At 44.6% G+C, this 27,365-nt stretch overlaps 1 protein-coding gene across 2 annotated transcripts in view; it reads left to right on the plus strand.

Annotated features, from left to right (window-relative positions):
* LOC137524140 (oocyte zinc finger protein XlCOF22-like) overlaps positions 1 to 27,365 on the plus strand; it is a 106,179-nt gene that overhangs the window by 11,657 nt on the left and 67,157 nt on the right. The gene's annotated exons all lie outside the window — the stretch shown is intronic.

A 27,365-nucleotide genomic window follows, 5' to 3' on the forward strand; every position in this document is an offset into this window, starting at 1 on the left:
AAGTCACACAGGAGAGCGCCCTTATTCATGTCCAGAGTGTGGGAAATGTTTCGGTCGGAAAGCTGATCTTAGTACACATCAGAGAAGTCACACAGGAGAGCACCCGTATTCATGTCCAGAGTGTGGGAAATATTTCAGTCAGAACGCTCATCTTCTTACACATCAGAGAAGTCACACAGATGAGCATCCTTATTCTTGCCCAGAGTGTGGGAAATGTTTCAGTCAGAAATCTTGTCTTGATAGACATCAGAGAAGTCACACAGGAGAGCGTCCTTTTTCATGTTCCGATTGTGGGAAATGTTTCAGTCAGAAATCTTATCTTCATATGCATCAGCGAACTCACACAGGAGAGCGTCCTTATTCATGTCCAGAGTGTGGGAAATGTTTCAGTCAAAAATCTGATCTTCTCAGACATCAGAGAAGTCACACAGGAGAACGTCTTTATTCATGTCCAGAGTGTGGGAAATGTTTCATCCTGAAAGCTGATCTTCATAGACATCAGAGAAGTCACACAAGAGAGCGTCCTTATTTGTGTTCAGAGTGTGGGAAATGTTTCATTCAGAAATCTGATCTTCTTAGACATCATAGATGTCACACAGGAGAGCGTTCTTACTAGAACAGCAGCGTATAGGAAAGTTACAGTCAGACAGCTTATGAAGCTACGGGGATACAAGCACAAGTCTCCTGGAAGCACATATTATTAATGCAGCAGCAATGACGTGGCCTCACAGTGGTGGAACTACACTACAGATGTCACCTGCTCTACATTCAGGACTTTCTCCAAGCTGGGGACTCATCCTAACCTCTCATTTCTTGCTCATGTTGTAGGTGCGGTAATTGGGAGATCCCAAGGATAGTGGTCAGAGACTGTTTTATATTTAGGTGAGATGTAGAAAGGTTGGGTGAGGTGCCGCTCAAAAAGGACCATGAGGAACAAGAACAGAAAGAAAGACAAAGAGAGCGCACACTCAGTGCAACAGAGTGGAAAGCCACTGGTGGACAGGTCTCAGCTTCTCTAGTGGCTGGTGTACGGATGTCCCCCTGTGCTGAGGGACTTGGCGTCTCCAGAAGCCGGTTTAGAACAGATCCTCCAAGGCTGGTTGATCACTGCGGTCTCATAATAGAGAGTTGATCCAGGGATTTATCTGACTGCCAGCTCCTCTGATGCTGGACTGGCAAGTAAGAGGAAGTAGGGTAATAAAGGCCTCTGCTAAACTTTTAAATGTAAAAAGAAGAGGAAAAATGTATGTATTTTTTTAAATAATGAGCCACATTGTTGGCATACAGAATTTCCTGTGGGTAGAGATAAGTGGGTGTGGTTATGCAAATTGAGAGCCCCATGATCCTTTGATTTGTTCACTTAAAGTAGATCCGAGATAAACTTTTGCTCATTGCATACAGTAATTGTGTTCCTTTCATATAGTTTATAGGGCATTCCTTAAGCCAAATCTTTGTTTTGTTTTAATATTCTAATTGCCTATACACTAAACAAGCCTCGCCCACAGCTCATTTTGTGCCTTGGCACTGCACCAAGGGCTTATGGGAGCTCAGTCTGGGCAGGAAGAGGAGGTTACTAGAGGGGAAGAGGGAAGAGGAGAGGGGAATGAATTTATACACAGGCAAGCTAATAGCATCTCCAGCCCTCAGCCTGTGATAATGTGACAAAACAGAACATGGCTGCCCTCATTGTATCACAGGTATAAATAATCATAAACTTGAAGCTGTTTGCTGCTAGATATGCTGTGTAAACTATCTAAACTTTAGATAAAATATATAGACAAGTTACTTGTTATAGTTAGTTTTTCATCTCAGATCCACTTTAATATTTCTCTCATTAGCATAAAGTTTCTGTTGTGGTAGCCAGCAAAATGTTTAGCAACACTTTTTTGATATTTTAAGAGCACGTTAGCTCTGTGTTTGTTAAAGTGTACCAGAGGTGACGTGAGCAGATGAGAAAAAACATGTGCAGGGCAAAACATATTAATAACCAGGCTGTTTTACTTGTTTTATTTTGCTGCCTGAAAGAGTTAATTTTTAGCCATGGAAGTGACAGCTTCTGTTTTGTCAGTATCTTGTCGGGAATATAGTAAACATCACTGATAAGCAAATTGCAGCCACAAAAGTTTTCCTGGCAGAATGCAACTTCTGAGGGCAGAGGGAGATAGTGGAAGGTCAATAGTTCATGTATTTTAACTCGGGGATGGTTAATAGGCTGCCACTGAGCAAAGGCAGCAAAACTTTCAATCTACTTTGTAGATGTTTAAATCCTACTAATATTCTAAATGTGAACGTTTGGATGCTTGTTACTCAATCTCGCAACAATGGCTGAATGGATTTGAATGAAATTTGGCGCACACATAGTACATTACCTGGAAAACATATAGGATACTTTTCATCCCCATAACCAAAAAGTGGGCGGAGACAAATACAAATTTCACTGGGAAAATGTTTAACTGGGAAAAACTGCAGCCATTCTTACACTGTTAATGGTAGGGTTCTTAAAGAGACTCTGAAGTCTTCTAAAAAGTTTTTTCTTTAAAAACCTCTTTAACCTAATTGCCCCTCCTAAAACACTGCATCCCCATGGCTGACAACGCCATAAATCAACCCTAATTACCCCCGGCAAAATCCACGACTTTCTCGGTCGTGGATTTTGCTGCTGTAGGAGGCAGAGCTTTTAGCTGCAGCTCTGCCTCTACATGCTTCTATCAGCGCGTATCTCCGCCTCTCCCCCGCCCCTCTCAGTGAAGGAAGACAGAGGGGCGGGGGAGAGGCGGTGATCCACGCTGGTAGAGGCAGAGCTGCAGCTGAAAGCTCTGCTTCTATGCGGAAGGAGCCTGGCAATGTCCCCAGGGAATTTGGGGTGATTTATGGCATTTTCAGCCGCGGGGATGCGGCGGTTTAGGAGGGGCAATTAGGTTAAAGAGTTTTTTTAAAGTAAAAACCTCGTTTTTAGGAGACTTTAGAGTCTCTTTAGACTTTGCACAGTTGGTCACAGGGTGACTGGGATTAATATTCAGAAAGGGGGTGGAGCCTACAAAAGGCAAAACCAAAATTCACATATTGTTTTTCAAGGGGAATATTTAATTACTGCCATTTTTACATTGTTAATGGCACAAGCCTCAAACCTGGTACAGTTGGCCATTGGGTGATTCGGGTTCAAATTCAGAAAAGTGGGTGGAGCCACACACAGCCGATCAGATTTGTTTCATTTCAATGCACATTATTGATGCCAAAGACCGCAAAGCTCACAAACTAGGTCATTGAGTAATTGTGTGTTGGGTTTAGAAAAAGTGGGTGGAGCCAACACCTGCCACAAACAGACCCGGGCAACTCCGGGCCATCAGCTAGTATAAAATAAAACCATGGGTTATCTTAAAAAGATCATTTGTAGGAGAAGGAGGATAAATACAACTGTTTATCTCATTAGTTTATTTTCACCTTCGGGTTCACTTTTTAAAGGGAAGCTCCGAGGAACTAAAAAAAAAAAAAGAAAGAAAGCCACTTACTTCGGGCTTCCTTCAGCCCCTGGCAGCCGACCTGTGCCGTCACCGCAGCTCCGTTGGCTCTCGGTCCCCTCCGGTGCAGATGCCGACCTCGCCAGGTCAGCATCTTCCTGCATTCCACTGTGTGGCTCACTAAGTCGCACTGACATCATCTGGGCTGTTCTGCACAGGCACAGAACTACTGCACCTGCGCATTACAGTCTGGATGACATCAGCGCGACTCACACAGGCGCAGTCGGCATCTTGCGCCAGAGGGGACCCTGGACCACCAGCATAGAGCGGAGCTGCAGCGTGGGCACGGAACGGCTGGCAGGGGCTGGAGGAAGCCCCAGGTAGGTGAATTTTGTTGATTTTGAAAGTCCTCAGATGTATCCTTTCAGTCTTTTTTTTTTTTTTTAAATGGCTGTTTTGTGCAACCTACATACTATGTTTGCGCAGGAGTGGAAAGTAAATTGTCCATGAGTGTGGTGCAGCAGTGACACCTAGTGGTCTTACAGTGGAAGCATCCTATGTTTGTAGAGCAACAAGTTTTAGTCAGGGTGATACCATTTATTTGCTAACTTAAAAGAATAAGAGTAAGCTTACAGCTGTTCAGCCTTTGTCAGACTTCAATGACATATACATGCAACATCTAAAGGAATACATCGATTTTTTTTTTTTGCAAACATTAATACATATCATTAAGATGTCTTAATTTAAACCAGTGGTTCCCAACCTTTAATGAGGTATCGCCCCTTAGGGGAAGACGACTCACCCCTGTCGCCCCCCTTCTCTTAGTACGGTATACCCTTACGCCAGGTGGTGGTGCTAGTGGAGGGGGTAGCGCTGTGACCTTGCCAGCTAAAAATAGCCGGTGACTCAACTACTTTGTGCCAATTCCCTTACCGGTGTAATGTCAGCTATTGCAGCCCCGCACGTTGTGCAGCCCCGCATGCGCAGTAGGAGCCTGCGTCCCATTAAATTGTGCAGCCACGTAAAACGTCCTAAATATCTCCGCTTCCGCACCACGTACAGTCCCGAAATTTTCAGGGGAGGGAGTGGACCCCCAGATCTAGCTCTGTGCCGAATTGCAGCCCCCGAGCCCCGCTCGTTCCCGAGACTGACTGCAGCAAACCTATCTCGGGAACTAGCGGGGCTTGGGGGCTGCAATTCGACACAGAGCTAGATCTGGGGGTCCCCTCCCTCCCCTGAAAATTTCGGGAGTGTACGTGGTGCGGAAGCGGAGATATTTCAGGTAAATAATATCTAACTTCCCACTGAGCATGCGCGATACTCAGTGAGGAAGGCTGCTTCCGGGCTGCAATATCTGACATTACACCGGCGTGTGACCAACGAGCCCTGAGGAATTACGCAACTCTATCATGCACACTTGCATATTTTATACAGCTCATATTTTTTGCCCATAATTTTCTTAAAAACGAGTGACACTGCGACACTTTATTTTTTCTGCCTTTTCATACTAATCGCCCCCTGTCACCCCCCACAAATTTACCGCCCCCCTTAGAACCCAAATCGCCCACCTGGGGGCAATCGCCCCCAGGTTGGGAACCACTGATTTAAACAGAACATCTAAATGGGGTGAGAGGATGTTAGCTGATGCTGATTTATGACTAATAGCTAAAGCTGAGTACACACGTACGATAACGATCGTTCAAAAACGAACGATAACGACAATCGGAACGATAATCATGTGTTCAAAAAGTGTGAACGATCGTTTTTGTGAACGATAACGACCGTTATCGTTCAATCGGACCGATCCAACCCGGCGGATTTTTTCGGCAGATAATCGTGGAATCGTTACAGTGTGTACAAAGATCGTCCGATAAAGAATATCGGTTGAAAGGAACGCAAGTAGACATTACCGGAAGTTTCATAATAGCGGACAAGATGTGCACAACCTAACGAACGTTATACTACGAACCCAATATCGAAAGTACGTTATAAGAACGTACGTTCGTAAGGCGTACGTTTTATAAAAATTCCATCGCTACGTATGTATTGAATCGCCCGATCTTTCTCCACGTCACTTCCGTTTGCGCACGCATTTTTTATCGTTCGTCATTCATTGTTATTTACATTTGTCGTCCACGTGTATATTGAATCGTTTGCAATTAACGATCTTTCCGTTAGAATTTAAATATCGTTTCTATGTCACGGATCGTTCGTAACGAACGATCTTTATCGGACGTGTATACGAACCTTAACTGCTTGTTTACTCAATCCTCACACAATTGGGATTCAGAGTGGATGCAAAATAGGCCGAGACAGAGTTATGGCAGTAAATATCATCATTACCAATATTTTAACGTTTTTGCCCTTATTCAAAACGTTTCCCACAGCTTTGAACCAATTTATAAATTATGTCTCTGCTGTTAATCTCTTTCGACGTTTTGAAGCCACCCTTCAGGGCAATGACATGAAGATCATTTAAGCTGTGTGCGTTGGAATGAAAGTGTGCAGCAACTGGGAGATCAGATCTTCCTGCCAGGGGCTTTTTCTGTATGATTTTTCTCTGAATTATAAATAAATGGTGGTCTCTGATAATCAGCTGTATAATGTGTGTCTGTGCTGTGTGCTCCGCTCATACACACGCTCAGTGTGTGTCGCCCTTATACATCGCTGCTCTGAGTTGTAAATAAATAGAGTCTCTGATCACCTGATATAAAACGTGTATTTGTACTGTGTAATACACTAATGTAAATATACGAGGACCACCTGGAAAATAACAGCCGATTTTATTTAATGTATTAAGGAAACATTTTATGTATTTTATATTACACACACTGCATCTTCTGATTATTTCTCCACATAATCACCTCCTTTATTTCAGCATTTGTCATATCTTTTTACAAGGTTTTCAGTCCCTTTGTTGTTGTCACACTCCTCACCACTTATGGGTTGGAGAGATTGGGGATGGGGGGGGGGGCTTCATGTTAATACTGCTGAACAAATAGTTACCGTTGTTCTGCAGTCATGTGACAAGTGGTGTAGGGTGAGAAGAGGTTACCCTGATAGATGCAAGTTACATCCCACAGAAAGAATATTCGGCATGGCAGATAAAGGCAAATGGCTGTTACTTTCTGAATGACCCTGCCTACATCATTCTGGATAATTTGCACGATTCCTGTGGGGCTCTATCAGTCAGTCTATACCGGGCATGCTCTGCCCTCGCCAGGCATCCATACACCCTGTCAGTCAGGCTGCCCATATCTTTGCCCCTGCTGAGCATCCCCTTCTTGAATACCGGGCCCATGATAGCCACCAGTGCTGCAAGGTGAGAGCGCTAACCACTACGCCACCATGCTGCCCACATAAAAGGCATTCCTTTTATGTATAAAGCGGGAGTTTAATCCCACTATATACATAAAAGGAATGCCTTCCGGGGCCTGGAGCAGGAGGTGGTGGCATCTGCAATAAAGACACATAAGGAATTCGACTGAAACAGTATAAAGGTCATTAGAACTGTAAAACTGGGAGCTGAATAACAACTTGCTAGTGATGTAAAATCCATTCCAAAAACATTGTACAACTTTTAAAAAATCAGGCAGGGAACTTGATTTTTAAATGCGTGATTAGCTTCTGTCTTTACCAAAGTGATGCCCTTGTCTCAGCATACAGCTCTGGGCTGTTCCCGCTCTACTTCCTGATTCTAGAGTGTGAGCGGCATTACAGAGAAGACACCAGGGAAATCTATGGGGGAGGGGCTATGCCCTTCTATGCTCTTGCTACCTACACTGCCGGGGTCATCTGACTACTTATACTCGGAGGGAGGTGCTAAATCTGGCCACCTATACGTGTGGGGGGGACATCATCTGGTTATCTATACAGGGGCAATGCCAACCTCTTTCTATCATCAGAGTGTGGGGATAGGCAATATTAAGGGGACATTTGGCCACTATACAGGGGAAAAGCTACATCTGGCTATCTATACTTCAGGGGTCAATTGGCTATCTATATTGGAAATTGCGCAAAAGGTGGATCAGCGCATCACCAGGCCGCCTCCGAATGGCCTCGAATCAAAGGTGCGCCGAGCCCCCCCAGCAACTGCAAATGCACCTTGAACCCAAACAGAAGCTCTGCATATACACCAAAAGCAAAGCTGTTAAGTGGGAGCAGCTGACCAAAAATGAATTTAATTAGCACATGGCAAAGAAATGAGCAGCGCTACTTAAAAACAGATAAGTGCCTACCTGCAAGAGAGTGCAAGCCCCACTTGTGGGGTAAAATACACACCTAGCATACACATAACCTGTCTACCACTGGAGGATGTTGGTTTCCTGTAACAGTTTGCATGCAACTTGTTAAAGTAGATCCGAGATGAAAAACTAACTATAACAAGTAACTTGTCTATATAGCTTATCTAAAGTTTAGATAGTTTACACAGCAAATCTAGCTGCAAACCGCTTTAATAGAATATGATTATTTCTTCCTGTGATACAATAACAGCAGCCATGTTGTTTGTAAACATTACACAGAGGCAGGCTTATCTGTATCTTCAGCACTCAGCCTGTGAAAAAAAACCTAATCCCCCTCCTCCCCTCTGCCTCTGAAATCAATGGCTGGTAACACCTCCTCCTCCTCTTGCCCAGGCTGAGCTCCCATGAGCCTTTGCTGCTGACAAGGCTCTCTGAAAACCTTTGGGCATGGTTTATTTAGTTTATAGGGAATTAGAGTATTAAAACAAAAACAAAAAAGTATTTGGCTCGAGGAATGCCCTATAAACAATAGGAAAGGAACACAATTATGCAATGAGTAAAAGTTCACCTCGGATCCACTTTAAGTACTCGTCCCTTCCACTGCGGAGAAGTCATCCCCCATGGGAGGGGCCCTAACACTAACTAAATCCTAACCTATGCATATGCATAGCCTGAGTGCACCACCAAGTAAAATTGAAATTGAAAATTGCGCAAAAGGTGGATCAGCGCATCACCAGGCTGCCTCCTAATGGCCTCCAATCGCTGAGCCCCCCCAGAAACTGCAAACGCACCTTGAACCCAAACAGAAGCTCTGCATATACACCAAAAGCAAAGCTGTTAAGTGGGAGCAGCTGACCAAAAATGAATTAAATTAGTACATGGCTAAGAAATGAGCAGCGCTACTTAAAAACAGATAAGTGCCTACCTGCAAGAGAGTGTGTCATGTCTTGCAGACATCTTTCATTAAAATGGGTGCTAATCCATACAGGATTTATCCTGTGTTAGAATGAGGTAGGACAGCGCCACCTACTGACCACTCTATTACATTGTTCTCAGTTTAGTTCAGCCTTCCTGTTACTCCTCCTCCTCTGTGACCTCATGTATCAGACAAGAGGGAAGTAGTCTTGCTAGAAGCTGCCATTTTCACATGCTCTGAGGAATCCTGTCCATGCTTCTACTAAAGGCTGCATAGCCGGTAAGGAATTCTTTCTTACTGTTTTCTATGAATCTGCATGACTAGTACTAGCTGCAGGCATGCATTATGTGTTATTTCTGTGTAGGCAGCTAGTTAGTAGTTCAACTGTATAGTGAGGCCTAGTCAGCTAACCATGCAGCCATGTTCCTGTATGCACTACACTATTGTATGCTGATATGTGATATGTATATTTTCAGTTCATGTACTTATTGCACCCTTTCTGTTATTTGTTTACAGTTTCACACCAACTTACTTCAGCTCATTAAAGCTACAGATCATTACCTGGTCTCAATTTATTGAGTAGTAGGAGGGTGTTTATCTGCCTGCTAAGCTCCATACACGCCCCAGGGGTACACGTGGTAGTGAGGACAGGACAGTGAAACGGCTGCTACCCGCGAGTGGAACCGGACCGGTTAGCTTCCCAGCCAGTGAAACGCTGCTACCCAGAGAGTGGAAAATAAGATACTGACTACAGAGACAGTTATACTACCACGCAGCTACCTGCATATCAGTACGCAGCAGTCTCTACACAGTCAAGATCCTTAACAGCAGTGTCATGTCAGACAGCCAAACTTCTTCTTACAAGACAAGGTCTAAAGTCAGTCGCTCTACAAGATCCTCGTCAGTCAGCAATGCGGCCGCCATTGCCCGCGCAGAAGCTGAAGCTGCAAAAGCACGTGCTGCCTTCGCAGAGGAAGAGATGCAACTAAAGCTGCAACAAGCAAAGCTTGAAGCTGAGAAGGCGACACAAGAAGCGGCATATGAAGCTGAGAAGGCGACACAAGAAGCTGCATATCAAGCTGAGAAGACAAGACAACAAGCTGCGTTTGAAGCTGAGAGAGCAAAACAACAAGCAGCACTAGAGAAGCTCTCAGCACAGAAAGAAGCTGCTGCAGCTATTGCCAAAGCAGAAGCCTTAGAAGCACTCGTCCATCCAGACGACGAAAGGCACAGCAGGCCACCCAGCCTTGATCTCGCCCATCAGGATCCCCTGCAGCGCACTTCAGATTATGTCCATCGACATTCCAGAATGATCGACTCTTTCCTGTCAGTGGAAGATGTTCAACGAGACCTCATCGGCAGATCTCATCAAACTCACTTCACAGCACACACAGAAGTCCAGAATAAGTCTCCAGCCAGCAAGCCAGAAGTCAATATAGAAAATGAACTGATTTCAGAGCACCTGTCGCCACGTCAGGAACTTCAGCCGGCACATAACGTACCAGGAACTTCTCCTTACACGCCAAATAGGTATGAGACATTTCGACCAAAACGAGAGACTACTGACAGGTATGATTACACATAACTTTCTCACTATGGCAACACACCGCCAACTTTCCCTGCTCTTGCTCAAACCAGCATGGACATTGTTAAGTTCCTCACACGGCGTGAGCTGGTTGCCAAGGGACTTGTGAAGTTTGATGATCACCCTGAGAGTTATAGGGCCTGGCGGTCTTCCTTTAAGAACACTATTAAAGATGTTGAACTGTCCCCTAGCGAGGAGATGGACCTCTTAGCTAAGTGGCTAGGGACTGCATCTGCTGAGCATGTAAAAAGAATCAGGTCTATTAACATAAGAAACCCAGCAGCTGGACTAAAAATGGTTTGGGAGAGACTTGATGAATGTTATGGTTCAGTGGAGGCTATAGAAAATTCTTTGTTTAAGAGGATAGAAGATTTCCCTAAAATAGCTTCCAAAGGCTTGCAGAAACTCAGGGAACTTAGTGACTTGTTAATGGAACTTCAGGTAGCCAAATCTGAAGGTGATCTGTCAGGACTTGCATACTTTGACACTGCCAGAGGTGTTAACCTCATAGTACAGAAGTTAACCCCTGGCTTACAAAATGAGTGGGTTAAATGTGGTTCTAACTATAAGAAAAAACACCATGTTTTATTTCCTCCATTTTCTGTGTTTGTAGACTTTATACGTGATCAGGCTAAGATGAGAAATGATCCTAGTTTTGATTTTACACTAACATGTACTTCTGTTCCAGGTCTGCCTTCACACAAAGCTTTAGTGGCAGTTCACAAGACTGAGCTGTCTCCCTCAGACGCTCCCCACAGGTTTGCTGCCTCCCCTCATGCAGCAAATAAAGTTAGAGACCCTGGTAAGCAGTGTCCTATACACCGAAGGCCACATTCTCTGCTGAAATGTAGAGGCTTTAGAGAGAAACCCATTGAGGAACGTAAATCCTTCCTTAGAGAAAATAGCATCTGCTATAAGTGCTGCTCATCCACCACTCACTTTGCCAAAAACTGCAAGTTTAGTGAAAATTGTAAAAAATGTGATAGCACAGATCACAACACGGCATTACATCCTGGACCAGCTCCGTGGACTTTACAACATACTCACAGCAGCACCGAGCATGGCGGGGAGGAGGGTGACACTCCTACAGCTACATTAGAGGTTACTCCTCAGTGTACAGAGGTCTGCAAAGGAACCACAGGTGGAAGATCCTGCTCCAAAATGTGTTTAGTCCGAGTCTACCCAGCAGAACAAAGGGACAAAGCAGTCAAAATGTATGCCATTCTAGATGATCAAAGCAATGGGTCTCTAGCCCACTCAACCTTCTTTGATATATTCAACGTTAAAGGCCCCAGCTCTCCATACTCACTAAGGACTTGTGCAGGAATTGTGGAGACGGCGGGGAGAAGAGCATCCGGCTTCCAGATCGAAGCTATAGATGGAAGCATCTGCTTGCCCTTACCAACTCTAATAGAGTGCAATCAGATTCCTGATCATAGATCTGAAATTCCTACTCCAGATGTCGCATTACATCATGCACACTTGAAGCGTATAGCCCACCTGATCCCAGAACTTGATCCACAGGCTAAGATAATCTTGCTACTTGGGAGGGATATCCTACGAATCCATAAAGTGAGAAAACAAATAGATGGTTCCCACGATGCTCCTTATGCTCAGAAGCTAGACCTAGGATGGGTCATAATAGGAGAGGTCTGCCTAGGGCGTGTGCACAAGCCAGATTCAGTTCATAGTATGTTCACAAGTACACTTGCAAGTGGACGCCCCTCACTTTTCCAACCATGTGTCAACAACTTTCTCATAAAGGAGCTACCGTGTGCCTCCCATCTACCTTGTCCCTTCACAGATGTCTCTAGTGACAATGATGCCTGTGATAGTGACCAAGACCACTTAGGGTGCACAGTCTTCCAGAGGTCAAAAGATGATAATCGGGTGGCACTATCTATTGAAGACAAGAAGTTCTTGGAAATAATGGAACGAGACTTTGTAAAGGACAGCACTAACAGTTGGGTTGCACCCCTTCCTTTCAGAACTCAGAGAAGACGCCTACCTAACAACAAAGTACAAGTGCTTAAACGTTTCTCTTCTCTCAGACGTAACTTCCAAAGAAAGCCAGAAATGAGAGAACACTTCTTTTCTTTCATGCAGAAAATATTTGAGAACAATCATGCAGAGATTGCCCCACCCCTTAAAGGTCCAGAAGAATGCTGGTACCTGCCAATTTTCGGAGTATACCATCCAAAGAAGCCGGGTCAGATCAGAGTAGTGTTTGACTCTAGCGCCAAATTTGAAGGCATCTCCCTAAACGATGTGCTCCTGACAGGCCCTGACCTGAACAACAAGCTACTAGGGGTACTCCTCCGTTTCCGCAAGGACACTGTCGCTCTGATTGCCGACATCCAACAGATGTTTCATTGCTTCCTTGTTAAGGAGAAGGATAGAAACTTCCTCAGATTCCTCTGGTTTAAAGACAATGACCCTTCAGAGGACATCATAGAGTACCGCATGAGAGTACACATCTTTGGGAACAGCCCCTCACCTGCAGTTTCTATCTATGGACTCAGACGTTCTGCTCAAGAAGGAGAGAGAGAATATGGGTCGGACACAAGACAGTTTGTAGAAAGAGACTTCTATGTAGATGACTGTTTGAAATCATTACCTTCCAATGACTCTGCAATCAGTCTCCTCAAAAGAGCCCAAGACATGCTTGCCTGCTCCAACTTGAGACTTCACAAGATTGCTTCAAACAGCAAAGAAGTTATGGAAGCCTTCCCTTCTGAAGATCATTCTAATGACCTAAGGGACTTGGATCTGGGGTCAGAAGCTTTACCAGTCCAACGTAGCCTTGGACTTCTCTGGGACTTAAAATCTGACACCTTCACCTTTCAAGTTAGCAAGGAAGAGAAACCTTTCACTCGCAGAGGTGTCCTATCTGCAATCAACAGCCTCTATGACCCTTTGGGATTCGCGGCTCCTGTCACTATCCAGGGTAAGGCCTTGCTCAGAGATTTAACCCGTGAAACTACTGACTGGGATGTTCCATTGCCCCCTGACAAGAAGAATCTGTGGGTAGAATGGAGTAACTCTCTAACAGCTCTGTCTAGCCTTAAAGTTGCACGCACATATGCTCCTGTGCCATCTACAGATGTCCAAGATCATACACTTTGTGTATTTTCTGATGCTTCGGTTAAAGCCATATCTGCTGTTGCCTATCTTAGAACCATAGACACTAAAGGACAATGCCACATTGGCTTTGTCATGGGCAAAGCAAAACTTGCACCACAGCCTGAGCACACGATACCCAGACTTGAACTTTGCGCAGCAGTCCTAGCTGTTGAAATGGCTGAGCTAATCACATCCGAGATTGACATTGACCTTAAAAAAGCTGAATTCTACACAGACAGCAAAGTAGTCTTAGGCTACATCTATAACGAGTCCAGACGATTCTATGTTTATGTCAACAACAGGGTGCTGCGGATTAGGAAATCTACCCATCCAGAACAGTGGCACTATGTGCCCACCGACAGTAATCCTGCAGACCACGCTACAAGAGCTGTTGCAGCAAGTCATCTCAAGAATACAACTTGGTTCACAGGTCCTGCATTCTTGTGTAATTCCACTCCAGCAGTTCACCAGAACAACATGTTTGAACTAGTGGATGAAGACTCAGACACTGAAATCCGTCCACAAGTGTCTGCACTTCACACAGTGACACTCTTCAAGTCCTTTGGATCTCATCGCTTCAAGAGATTCTCTACCTGGAAATCACTTGTTAGAGCCATTACCTGTCTAACTCACATAGCCCGATCTTTTCAAGAACCCAATTCTAATGATGCTAGGAAGTGCAAAGGTTGGCATCACTGTCAAGAGGTTTACACCATAGCAGAACTCCAGCACTCCAAGAACGTCATCATTCGTACCGTACAGCATGAAATCTATGCCAAAGAGATTGACTATATCACTAACAGCAAGTCTATCCCTAAAGACAGCTCTTTAAAGAAACTTGACCCATTCCTTGACAAGGACGGTCTACTGAGAGTAGGAGGTCGTCTTAAGCATGCAAGTTTGGAGCCTGATGAAAGAAATCCTCTAATAATTCCTAGTCATCATCATGTTACAACATTAATTGTACAACACTACCACATTCAAGTCAAGCATCAAGGAAGACTCTTTACAGAAGGAGCTTTACATACTGCTGGATTGTGGATAGTCGGGGCAAAGAGATGTGTGAGTAGCATCATCTTCAGTTGCATCACATGCCGTAAACTTCGTGGTATGCTTCAAACACAGAAGATGGCTAATCTGCCTGCTGATAGACTCAGTATGGATCCTCCTTTCACCAACATTGGACTTGATGTATTTGGGCCTTGGTCCGTCACAGCACGTCAAACTAGAGGAGGTCAAGCAAACAGTAAACGCTGGGCAGTCATATTCACCTGTATGACCATCAGAGCTGTTCACATTGAAGTCATCGAATCTATGGATACTTCAAGCTTTATCAACGCCCTTAGACGTTTTATTGCAATCAGAGGTCCTGTGAAGCATATTCGATCTGACAGAGGCACCAATTTCATTGGAGCTGCTAAAGAACTACAGATCTCTTCCAATATTGATGCCAAGATTGTGGAAAGATACCTGGGTGATCAGGACTGCACTTGGACTTTCAACCCACCTCACTCCTCTCACATGGGTGGAGCTTGGGAAAGGATGATCGGCATAGCCCAAAGAATCTTGGATTCCATCTTTCTACAAGTAGGAACTGCAAGACTCACTCACGAGAGCCTGGTAACCTTCATGGCTGAAGTCACAGCTATCATCAATTCTAGACCTCTGACTCCAGTTCTTAGTGATCCAGAAGAACCATTCCTTCTCACTCCTGCAACCCTCCTTACCAAAAAGACTGGGAAAGTGAGTCCTCCTCCCGGTGAGTTCAGCACTAAAGACATGTACAAGCGCCAATGGAAACAAGTGCAGTGCCTTGCTGACACATTTTGGGACAGATGGAAGAAACAGTATATCTCTACTTTGCAACCACGGAACAAGTGGCAGACAGTCAGGCCCAACCTGAAACCTGGAGATGTTGTTCTTCTAAAAGACTGCCAATTGCAGAGAAATGAGTGGCCTCTAGGGATTGTCACCAAGACGTTTCCAAGTGAGGATGGAAATGTCCGCAAAGTAGAAGTAAAGGTCTGCATACAGCAGGAGACCAAATTGTTTCTCAGACCAGAGTGTGAACTCATCCTGCCATTAGCCTCTACTGAATGATAGTGGTATCTGTTGATACCAGACGGGGAGTGTCATGTCTTGCAGACATCTTTCATTAAAATGGGTGCTAATCCATACAGGATTTATCCTGTGTTAGAATGAGGTAGGACAGCGCCACCTACTGACCACTCTATTACATTGTTCTCAGTTTAGTTCAGCCTTCCTGTTACTCCTCCTTCTCTGTGACCTCATGTATCAGACAAGAGGGAAGTAGTCTTGCTAGAAGCTGCCATTTTCACATGCTCTGAGGAATCCTGTCCATGCTTCTACTAAAGGCTGCATAGCCGGTAAGGAATTCTTTCTTACTGTTTTCTATGAATCTGCATGACTAGTACTAGCTGTAGCCATGTATTCTGTGTTATTTCTGTGTAGGCAGCTAGTTAGTAGTTCAACTGTATAGTGAGGCCTAGTCAGCTAACCATGCAGCCATGTTCCTGTATGCACTACACTATTGTATGCTGATATGTGATATGTATATTTTCAGTTCATGTACTTATTGCATCCTTTCTGTTATTTGTTTACAGTTTCACACCAACTTACTTCAGCTCATTAAAGCTACAGATCATTACCTGGTCTCAATTTATTGAGTAGTAGGAGGGTGTTTATCTGCCTGCTAAGCTCCATACACGCCCCAGGGGTACACGTGGTAGTGAGGACAGGACAGAGTGCAAGCCCCACTTGTGGGGTAAAATACACACCTAGCATACACATGACCTGTCTACCACTGGAGGATGTTGGTTTCCTGTAACAGCTTGCATGCAACTTGTTAAGTACTCGTCCCTCCCACTGCAGAGAAGTCATCCCCATGGGAGGGGACCTAACACTAACTAAATCCTAACCTATGCATATGCATAGCCTGGGTGCGCCACCAAGTAAAATTGAAAATTGCGCAAAAGGTGGATCAGCGCATCACCAGCCGGCCTCAGGGGCCTGGTTACACTACCTGTCACTGCTACCATCAGATCACACTCTCATCTGCACCCAGTTACCCGCCCACACCCTCAGATTGCCCTCAGACCCCCCCCCCCCTTATCACTTCCCCAGTGCATTATTTACATCTGTTCTCCCCTCTAATCACCCACTGATTACCTATCATTCACCACCTGTCACTGCAACCCATCAGATCAGACCCTCATCTGCCCCTTGTGGGCACCTGATCACCCACCCGCACCCTCAGATCACCCGCAAACCCGCCCTCAGATCACCTTCCAAGTGCATTGTTTACATCTGTTCTCCCCTCTAATCCCCCATCAATCACCCCGTCACTATCTGTCAACGCTATTTTTTCTATTAGGTCCTAAACTGCCCCATGGGGGCTCCTGATCACCCCCACACCCTCAGATCCTCCCCAGACCCCCCCCCCCGTGTACTGTATACATCTATCCTCCCCTGTAATCACCTACTGATCACCTGTCAATCACCCATCAATCACCCCCTGTCACCACCTGTCACTAACACCCATCAGGTCAGACCCTAACCTGCCCCTTGCGGGCACCTGATCACCCACCCACACCCTCAGATCGCCCGCAAACCCACCTTCTGATCACCTCCCAAGTGCATTGTTTACATCTGTTCTCCCCTCTATTCACCCACTGATCACCCATCAATCACCCCCTGTCACTGCTACCCATCAGATCAGACCCTCATCTGCCCCTTGTGGGCACACAATCACCAGCCCACACCCTCAGATAGCCCTCAGACCCCCCCTGATCACCTCCCCAGTGCATTGCTTGCATCTATTCCCCCCTCTAATCACACCCTGAGACACCCATCAATCACTTCCTGTCACCCCCTAGCACTCATATTCATCAGATCAGACCCTAATCTGCCCCCTGCGGGCTTCTGATCACCCGGCCAAACCCTCACCTGCCCCACCGTAGTGACAGAATTTTTTTTCTGGTCACTGCTGGTCTCTACCACTGAATTGTGGCTGAGACCAACCGTTATGCCACACAATATGAACCGCCAATCCAAAAAGCTACCATGCCCAGCCTTTTCTGTGGAAACCACTCCAAGTTTCCAACCGTAACATTTTTTGGGGCCTTCTCCTTAAAGTGAACCTCCGGACTAAAAATCTACTCAGCAGAGCTGAAAAGGCTTTGTTTTTCTTACCAAAGCATCATTTTTAGCTGCATTTTTAGCTAAGCTCCACCCATCAAAGAAAAAAAGCCCAGGCTTTTTCCCCCTGATGCTGTGCAGAGCATGATGGTAATTCCTATGTTGTTATTCACGTTGCCTAGCAACTGGGAGAGGTGCTAAGGACACAGGACAGTTGGAACTGTGGGCCAGATTTATCAAGAGTGTCTGAGACAAAATATTAGGAGGTTTTTAGAAATCAGTGCAGAACTGTCTCCAACATCCTAAGAAATCACTAAATAGTGCAGATTCCTTCTTAAACTGTAAGGAATAGAAGGAGCTAGGAAGGTCTCTCAGGCAGTGTAGTGTGTGAGGGGAATTGCTGTTGCTGAGGTAACCAACACACCTGCTGTCAGCAGGCTCTGAGTGAGGTAGGAGGAGCCTTTCCCAAATCACATCTAGCCTACACTGTAGAACTGCTAATGAGCACTTCTTAATCTGCAGCAGTTAAGGAATGGATTTGCACTTTTCTTAACTGTAGTGCAACTCTAGAAATCCACGCTAAACTGCCGCTATTACATAGGCTTTGGGAAGTTTCTTACCATCATGTAGAACTGTTCTTCTGCTGGTTAGAACCGTTTTAGAAGAAAAAACTGTCGGTAATGCTTTGATAAATCTGGCCCAGTGTCTCATGCTCCCTGTCACCTCCTTTCAACCAAAAAGATGGCTGCCATCATGAAATAAAAAATTTGCCTGTTCTTTTAAAACAGTGTGGGTAAGAGATTATATTACCTATCTATTTTAATTAACATAACTAATGTAACTTAATGACAGTATGTTTGTTTAGGCTGGAGTTCCTCTTTAACATGGGTCTAGTCAAAAAGATAGTATTGCGGTCTTATTGGTCTACGCACCCAATATATCACATGCCCATGTTCTCTGCTGCCATGTCCAGGTCACGATTTGAGAACATCCTACACTTCCTGCACTTCAGTGCCAATACACCCTGCTTATGACCGGTTCCAAAAAATTCGGCCCCTCATAGACCACCTGTCATCAAAATTTACAGATGCTTATACCCGTGAACAGTCATTTTGAGGCATTTTGTTTCCTCACGGTTTTGGGCCCCAAAAATGCCAGGGCAGTATAGGAACCCCACAAGTGACCCCATTTTAGAAAGAAGACACCCCAAGGTATTCCGTTAGGTCCGTTATGATGAGTTCATAGAAGATTTTGTTTTTGTCACAAGTTAGTGGAAAATGACACTTTGTGAAAAAAAAACCAATAAAAATCAATTTCCGCTAACTTGTGACAAAAAATAAAATCTTCTATGAACTCACCATACTCCTAACGGAATACCTTGGGGTGTCTTCTTTCTAAAATGGAGTCACTTGTGGGGTTTCTATACTGCCCTGGCATTTAAGGGGCCCTAAACCGTGAGGAGTAGTCTAGAAACCAAATGCCTCAAAATGACCTGTGAAATCCTAAAAAGGTACTCATAGGTTGTTGGGCCCCTTAGCGCACCTAGGCTGCAAAAAAGTGTCACACATGTGGTATTGCTGTACTCAGGAGAAGTAGTATAATGTGTTTTGGGGTGTATTTTTACACATACCTAAGCTAGGTGGGAGCAATATCTCTGTAAATGGACAATTGTGTGTAAAAAAAACAAAAAAAATCTCATTTGCAGAGATATTTCTCCCACTCAGCATGGGTATGTGTGAAAATACACCCCAAAACACATTATACTATTTCTCCTGAGTACGGCGATATCACATGTGTAACACTTTTTTGCAGCCTAGGTGCGCTAAGGGGCCCAAAGTCCTATGAGCACCTTTAGGCTTTACAGGGGTGCTTGCAATTTAGCACCCGCCAAAATGCCAGGACAGTAAACACCCCACAAATGACCCCATTTTGGATATTAGACATCCCAAAGTATTCAGAGAGGGGCATGGTGAGTTCGTGGCAGATTTCATTTTTTTTTGTCACAAGTTAGCAGAAATGGAATCTTTTTTTACATTTTTTTTTTTGTCACAAAGTGTCATTTTCCGCTAACTTGTGACAAAAAATAAAATCTTCTATGAACTCACCATGCCTCTTAGTGAATACTTTGGGATGTCTTCTTTCCAAAATGGGGTCATTTGGGGGGTATTTATACTATCCTGGAATTTTAGCACCTCATGAAACATGACAGGTGCTCAGAAAAGTCAGAGATGCTTCAAAATGGGAAAATTCACTTTTTGCACCATAGTTTGTAAACGCTATAACTTTTAGCCAAACCAATAAATAGACACTGAATGTTTTTTTTTTATCAAAGACATGTAGCACAATAAATTTGGACAAAAATGTATACAGAAATTTTACTTTATTTGCAAAACGTCAGCACAGAAAGTTAAAAAAAATTCTTTTTTTTTGACAAAATTCATGTCTTTTTTGATGAATATAATAAAAACTAAAAATCGCAGCAGCAATCAAATAGCACCAATAGAAAACTATATTAGTGACAAGAAAAGGAGGTACAATTCAATTAGGTGGTAGGTTGTATGACCGAGCAATAAACCGTTAAAGTCTGAATGGAAAAAAAGGCTCTGGTCCTTAAGGCTGCTTTCCCACCAAGACGTTTCGTTTTAGGGGACGTTATGGTCGCATAACGTGCCCCTAACGCAACGTATGGTGGTGTTGAAGTTGGACGTTAGGATGAGCTGCGTTATGCAGCTCTCAAAGCAGCCGCTCCAGGTTAGTGATAGGAAGTCCGTATCTTTTTAAGGATTCGGATCATTTGAATCAGATCATTGAAAAGATCCGGATCTTTGAACCAAATCATTTGAATCATTTTACTAGGGAAGCAGATTGGGTGAAATGACTAGCAGGGCAGGACTTTCCCTGCACTGTACATTCTGTATGTTCCTGTTTCTTCCAGACAGACATCCTGTGAACCGAATCTTTCATTGTGATGATCCGGATGATTCGACTCACAAAAAAGATCCGGATCAAATGAACGATTCGTTCATGATCCGGACAATACTACAGTCCCACCAGGAGTCTCTGCAGTGCAGTGAATATTAATTAGCCATGTGGCTGGCTGCAGAGGAGGAGGGGAGACCTCCTCCTCCAACATTACTGAGCATGTGCAAACAGTCTAACGCTGCTTAGCCCAGTATAACGTACAGCATGCAGCACTTTGTTTAAACGTGCTGCGTTACTATGTAACACAACGTGTGCACTGTGAACAGCACATTGATTTTACAGTGCGGTGAGTTAGGCTGCGTTACTGGCTGCTGTAACGTGGGACTTTAACGTCCCACTGTGAAACCAGCCTAAGGGGTGAAAAGACTGTGGTCCTTATGTGGTTAAAGAGAATCTGTACTCTAATATTCTTACAATAAAAACCATACCATTCTATTCATTATTTTCTCCTGTGCCCCTCTGTGCTGTTTCTGCCACTCTCTGCTGCAATCCTGGCTTGTAATTAACAGTTTTAGGCAGTGTTTACAAACAAACTAACCAGCTTCTAATAGGCTCAGCTAAGCATAGTGTGTGAGTCATTCAGAGTGTGCAGGGGGCCTGCAGAGGGTGTGTATCGCTTCTACCAATCACAAGCAGCCCTGCACATTCCACACAATCAAGCCTTAGCCCGACAAACAGGACAGAGGAAAGATACATTGATTTATTACAGAGACAGTGCAGTTAGGAAAGACTGCAGTAAGCCAGAGCAGATTAGAACAGGCATAGGAACTTATAGGATAGAAGAACTAAGGCTGAAAAATTTGTTACAGAGTCTCTTTAAATGTTCTTTTATTCCAGGGATGCCAAACAAACAAGGTCCACTCCTCACATGTTTTGGCTCAGCTCAAATGAATTGGTGGGATTGAATCAGGAGAGGCGGGGCTCATCAAGTAGACCACATTTCTCTGTCCAGCCTAAACACTGTCCTGGATCTGGCCCCCGAGGACTGGAGCTCCACACCTGTGCCTTAGGCAGAGTTCTCGTTTCTCAGAATTGCATACATGTTTTTGCATGCAAACATGCATATTAACTTAAAGAGGAACTCCAGTGAAAATAATGTCATAAAAAAAGTGCTTAATTTTTACAATAATTATGTATAAATGATTTAGTCAGTGTTCCTATTGTAAAATCGTTCTTCTCCCCTATTTACCTTATGACATTTATCACATGGTGACATTTTTACTGCTGGCAGGTGATGTCACTGGAAGGAGATGCTGCTTGCTTGTTTTGGCAGTTGGAAACTGGTTATTTCCCACAATGCAACAAGCCTCCCACAGTGTAATGTCAGGATTTCTGTGCTGTGAGGCGCTGACATCACACTGTGGGAGTGGTTTCACCACAATATCAGTCATACAGCGTCTCCTGATGATCCGTTTGTGAAAAGGAATAGATTTCTCATGGGAAAGGGGGTATCAGCTACTGATTGGGATGAAGTTTAATCCTTGGGCTACATACACACATCAGACTATAGTCTTTGGAAAATGAAAGATCACAGACCAATCTTACCACCCTTCATGTAGCATGAGAGCCATACCTACACAGTCTATTCTATGGAGCTGAACTCCCCATCAGAAAAAAATCTTTGCAAGATGCTGCACACACAGATGCTGTACAGACACAAAAGATCTGTTCCTGCAAATTGCAATGATAGTCTATGAGATCTGCAGATCATCATACACACATGATTTAACTGACATTCATCTGCAGATCAGATCCACCAGGATGGATTTTCAGATCTGCGTATGATTGCTTGATCTGCAGATGAATGTCAGTTAAATCATGTGTGTATGATGATCTGCAGATCTCATAGACTATCATTGCAATTTGCAGGAACGGATTTTTGGCAGGAACAGATCTTTTGCAGATACTGACCTTTTGTGTCTGTACAGCATCTGTGTGTGCAGCATCTTGCAAAGATTTCTGTCTGATGGGTAGTTCAGCTCCATAGAATAGACTGTGTAGAGTATGGCTCTCATACTACATGAAGGGTGGTAAGATTGGTCTGTGATCTTTCATTTTCCAAAGACTATAGTCTGATGTGTGTATGCACCTTAAGTCACAAGTTAAGTAATCATATTCAATGCTAAGCATAAGCAGCTAAAGCAAATAAAATTCTGGGATGTATAAAACAGGAAGTAAAATAATAAAATTCTTGTATACAATTCGTTCTGTATAATCACATGTAAAGCCACCTCTGGAGTATGGGATTCATTTTTGGGCTCAACGTCATAGGAAGCACAGGCAGCGCATGGCAATTTTACCCATGCTAATGCCACTGACGTGTGCATTGCATAACTACCGCAACCGACGTTATCCAGGTAATGCCAGTGTTAGGTTAAATACAGGCTACACCAGTGGAGTAAGTAAAGTCTTCAAGCCTCGGACTTCAGCCATCAGTGTATTGTGCAAACCGATGCCCGAGTACGATCTAGAAGCAGTCCTCAGCCAGGTGGACACGACAGGGACCAAGCGAATCAGGTAAAAATGGTGCTGGAAATGTGGGTGTCGCCGGCGCAGCCATAGACCATAATGTGAATTCTATTGTATAAAAACCTTCAGCGCTAATTCCATATATCCACCACCACGAACACCATAGAAAATAGGTGTGCTTACTGAATTATAACAGACCTTAATTACAGGGTCTGCAACACAGCATAACAAGGTTAGCGGCCGACAACCTCCCCAGCTGGCCTCCTCTCCACAACGAATATCGGCAATGTTTCAGGATCTCACATGCAGTGTTCACAATAATCATGAAAAAACAATAATACACCCATCTAAGCGTATCTATCTTCAGTTTAATGTATATTCAATTTAAAACAAACGATAAAAGGTGTTAAAAGCACTCACATCTGGGTCCTTGTTACAGGGACCCACAGCAGATAACAGCATATAAAAATCACACAGGACGCCATCCAGCCACACGTCCGCCTCACCCCTGGTGTGGCTGGACGGCGTCCTGTGTGATTTTTATATGCTGTTATCTGCTGTGGGTCCCTTTTTTCTTTGATGGGTGGAGCTTAGCTAAAAATGCAGCTAAAAATGATGCTTTGGTAAGAAAAACAAAGTTCTGATGCTGTGAAACTGTTAAAGAAACACCAAGCCTTTTCAGTTCTGCTGAGTAGATTTTTAGTCCGGAGGTTCATTTTAAAGATGCGTATGCTCTCGACAATACTTAGTATTGCTGAAAGCTCTGGACGCTGCTGCCAGCTCCCGCTGTTCTTCCTAACTGCCGCCCACACGTATCACGCCCAACCACATGGGCGCCTAGAGCAACCTATTTCCCTTCTTGTTCCCACTGTTCTCCTTTACATACCCTGCAAATCTGGCAATTCTAGCATATACAGGGACTTTGCTATGAACTGCTAAAGTCGGCAGCTATTGACATTTCTTTAAAAATATTTAGAAATGTGTTAAATACGTATTTTTGTCGACTATTTTGCCATTGAATTCCCTCTCCCATGCCACACTTTGCACACCTTTTTTAAAATGAAATGATGGCTTCAGAGATGCCCTGAAGGTTTTAGAAATTTGCTTGCCATTAAAGTCAATGGAATTGTTTTACAAAATTTCACTGTCAAACTCACAAACGCAAATTCGTGATGTTCGCCCATCCCTGTCAATTGTGTGGGTCCTCCAGAAGCTACAACTGTCCTTCACGGTCATCTCCGACCAGAATCCCCTTACCTGGCTGGACTGTACCGCTGTCATAGGCATATTATTGACTAGGCATTGAATAACATTCTTTACCTCATAGGTTATTGAGTAAATCCAGGATTGATTGATTAGACCCCCCCCCCCCCCAACAGTCACTGCTCATATCCCTCTATATATATATATATATATATATATATATATATATATATATATATATATATATATATATATATTGTTTTATATTGTCTTATACTCTTGTGTAATGTGTTGAAATTAATTTAGCTTATGTCAGTGGGATCTGAATCCAGCTCTGTTCCAACACTGGGACAAAGGACAGAACATAATAATCCATATTCGAGGTCAAGCACAAGATGTTTTGTGATGCCTAGACCTCACAGAACACTGAGCTCATCAGATTACACCATATTTAATTATGTACACCCCTAACATACTTCTTAAAGTGAACCTAAAGCCAGTTAAAAAAAAATGAGATGAACTCACCTGGGGCTTCCCTCAGCCCCCTGCAGCCGATCGGTGACCTCGCAGCTCCGCTCCGATGCCTCTGGACCCGCCGGCGACGACTTCCGGTTTGGCCGTCACTCGAGTGATTGTTCGCGTTCCCAGCCTGTATATCACCCCCTATGCTGCTATTGCGGCCAGGAGGTCGCAATAGCAGCATAGGGGGCGATATACAGGCTGGGAACGCGAACAATCACTCACGTTCCCATGCCTGTCGGCCGGTGACGGCCAAACCGGAAGTGCTCGCCGGCAGGTCCAGAGGCATCGGAGCGGAGCTGCGAGGTCACCGATCGGCTGCAGGGGGCTGAGGGAAGCCCCAGGTGAGTTCATCTCATTTTTTTTTAACTGGCTTTAGGTTCACTTTAATAATTATGAACACCCTCTACTAACTAACTCTTCCCTCAAATGAATGAACAATAATTGTTACGTCATGTAACCTATAAAATCAAGGGCTGCATCCCCAATAAAGGACTTTATATGTTCATTGTGAATCTATGAGAGATGGTCTCTGTGTCTCTTTGATTCAAGGTTTCTAAATGCATGCATAGAAGCTGATTTACACCTGATTTGGAGCACTTGGATAAATCTATCAAAGCGGTGTTCCCCGCTATATCACCGCGGGTAGCATAAGAAAACTACTACATTGGAGCCTAGCACTACAGCAGTACGATTTCACGATTCAGAATAAGTTGCCACAAGAATGCCAATGACCTTTCTCGCTGTAGAGAACGATAAAAAGCAGCAAGATGGGGTTGCTCAGGTCAGGGCCTTGCGGGCCCTTCCAATTGCAACTCTTTAGGGGGAAGGTGTGACAAATAATTGCCGTTCGCCTGAAAGTCAACGCAAGGACAGACTTTCCCTTAAATGACAATGTAGCAAAAAGGCTATGGAGGATGCTATATTTATTTCCTTTTAAGAATACCAGTTGCCTGGCAGCCCTGCTGATCCTCAGCCTGCAGCAGATCAGGTGTTCTTGAAATTATTGTCAGATCTGACAAGATTATCTGTCACTGAGCTGTCCCCAGGAGAGGCTCACAAAGCGATCCCTCTTAGGCTGTTGTCCTATGAGAGCAAACTGTTAAAGCTGCCGTATGCTGAATTGTAAAAAATAGCCTGGTCACTAGGGGGTGTAAGCCTGTGGTCCTCAAGTGGTTAAAGCCTCATACACATTCCTGACTTGTCAGCTGAGCCGAAAAGGACCACCTCTACTGACAATATGGCATATGTACGGCAGCTGCCAACCCCAGACCCGTGAGTGATCCGTAGGGTGGACCTACTCAACCTCTGCAAAGCCGATACCATTGTTCTTGCTGATCTCCTGCCTGCCGCGTGATGTCACACACGTGCTGCTCACTCCTCGTCCCTCCGTCTTGTCACTGCCCCCCGCATAGCAATGCAGTGCGTCATCAGCTACGCAGCTGACACACGTGTGCAGGCCAGCCCAGCAATGTCACCCAAGGGGATCAGCTCCCGATGCCCAATGGGCAACATCAGTCGGCAATGTGTATGCACCCTAGGGTGCCTGGCATGGGCTAGTTGGCGCTGAGATACGAACAAGGAAGACAGCTTCCTCCATATGTCCTGTCCCCAAGAGAACTAGCCCTAAATAACCCCTTGTTCATCTCTGATACATTCAATTCAGCACCTCAGAGATTATTTTGAGGTTTTGGTGGCTGCAGCAGGTTGCCTCACACAGTGAATAATACACCAAGGTTCATACATCCTTGAACAGGTCAAAGATGCTTCTAGCTGGTCCACAGCCTGAGATACCATCCCAGTAGAAGGGAATACGGTAGAGCAGGCACGTTTGATAGCCATGATTTCAGCCCCTGATGCTGGAGCCAAAACTGGCATTGATTCTTTTATCTGACATACATCTCTGGAGTTACGGCCACCTGATATTGAATGCCACAACTCTCCTCATGAAGCAAGAGGGCTGATCCCAGCCTGGGCTGAGGCTGCTAAAGGTGGTATCATCTCCCCTTTCAACTCCTCCCCTCCAGGGAGAGACACAAAAAGTCTGACACAGACCATCTTGGTCTTTCCTTGTCTTCAGCTGATCCAATAGGAACCTTTTTTTAAAAAGCCAGATACTTACCTAAGGAGTGGGAAGGCTCTGGTCCTATAGAACCTTCCCTCTTCTCTCCCAGTCCCTCCTTCCAGTGCTGGCTTCCCCAAAGCAGTATTCAACCATTTTGGTCAAATACTGCTGTCTCTGCCGCCAAAGGGAGGCTTTTGAAGTCTTCAGGAGCCTGAGTGCTCCCGAAGACAGGCCGCTGCATACTGTACACGTGCAAGTGCCCTCTGCTGCGCACTCGCACATGCGCAGTAGGGAGCAGTCTGTCTTAGGGAGGACTCGACTCAAGAAGTCCACCGAGGTGGGGGATTCAAACAGAGGAACTGCTACTGCAACGAGCGGACATGGAGAGAAGAGGGAAGGCTCTGCAGTGTTCCCCAAACCTGTCCTCAAGGCCCACCAATACGGCATGTTTTGTGGAAATCCAGAAGTAGTTAATCAGCTCTGCTGCAACACTATTCACCTCACCTGTGCATGTTTAAGGTTTTCTGCAAAACTTATTGTTGCTGGGCCTTGAGGACAAGGTTGCAGAACTGTGCTCTATAAGACCCAGGATTCCCATTTACTTTGATCCATCTCGGATCCATCTGCTGGCCTGACTGGACCC

The sequence above is a fragment of the Hyperolius riggenbachi genome, chromosome 7, assembly GCF_040937935.1.
Source record: "Hyperolius riggenbachi isolate aHypRig1 chromosome 7, aHypRig1.pri, whole genome shotgun sequence".
Lineage (NCBI taxonomy): Eukaryota > Metazoa > Chordata > Amphibia > Anura > Hyperoliidae > Hyperolius > Hyperolius riggenbachi.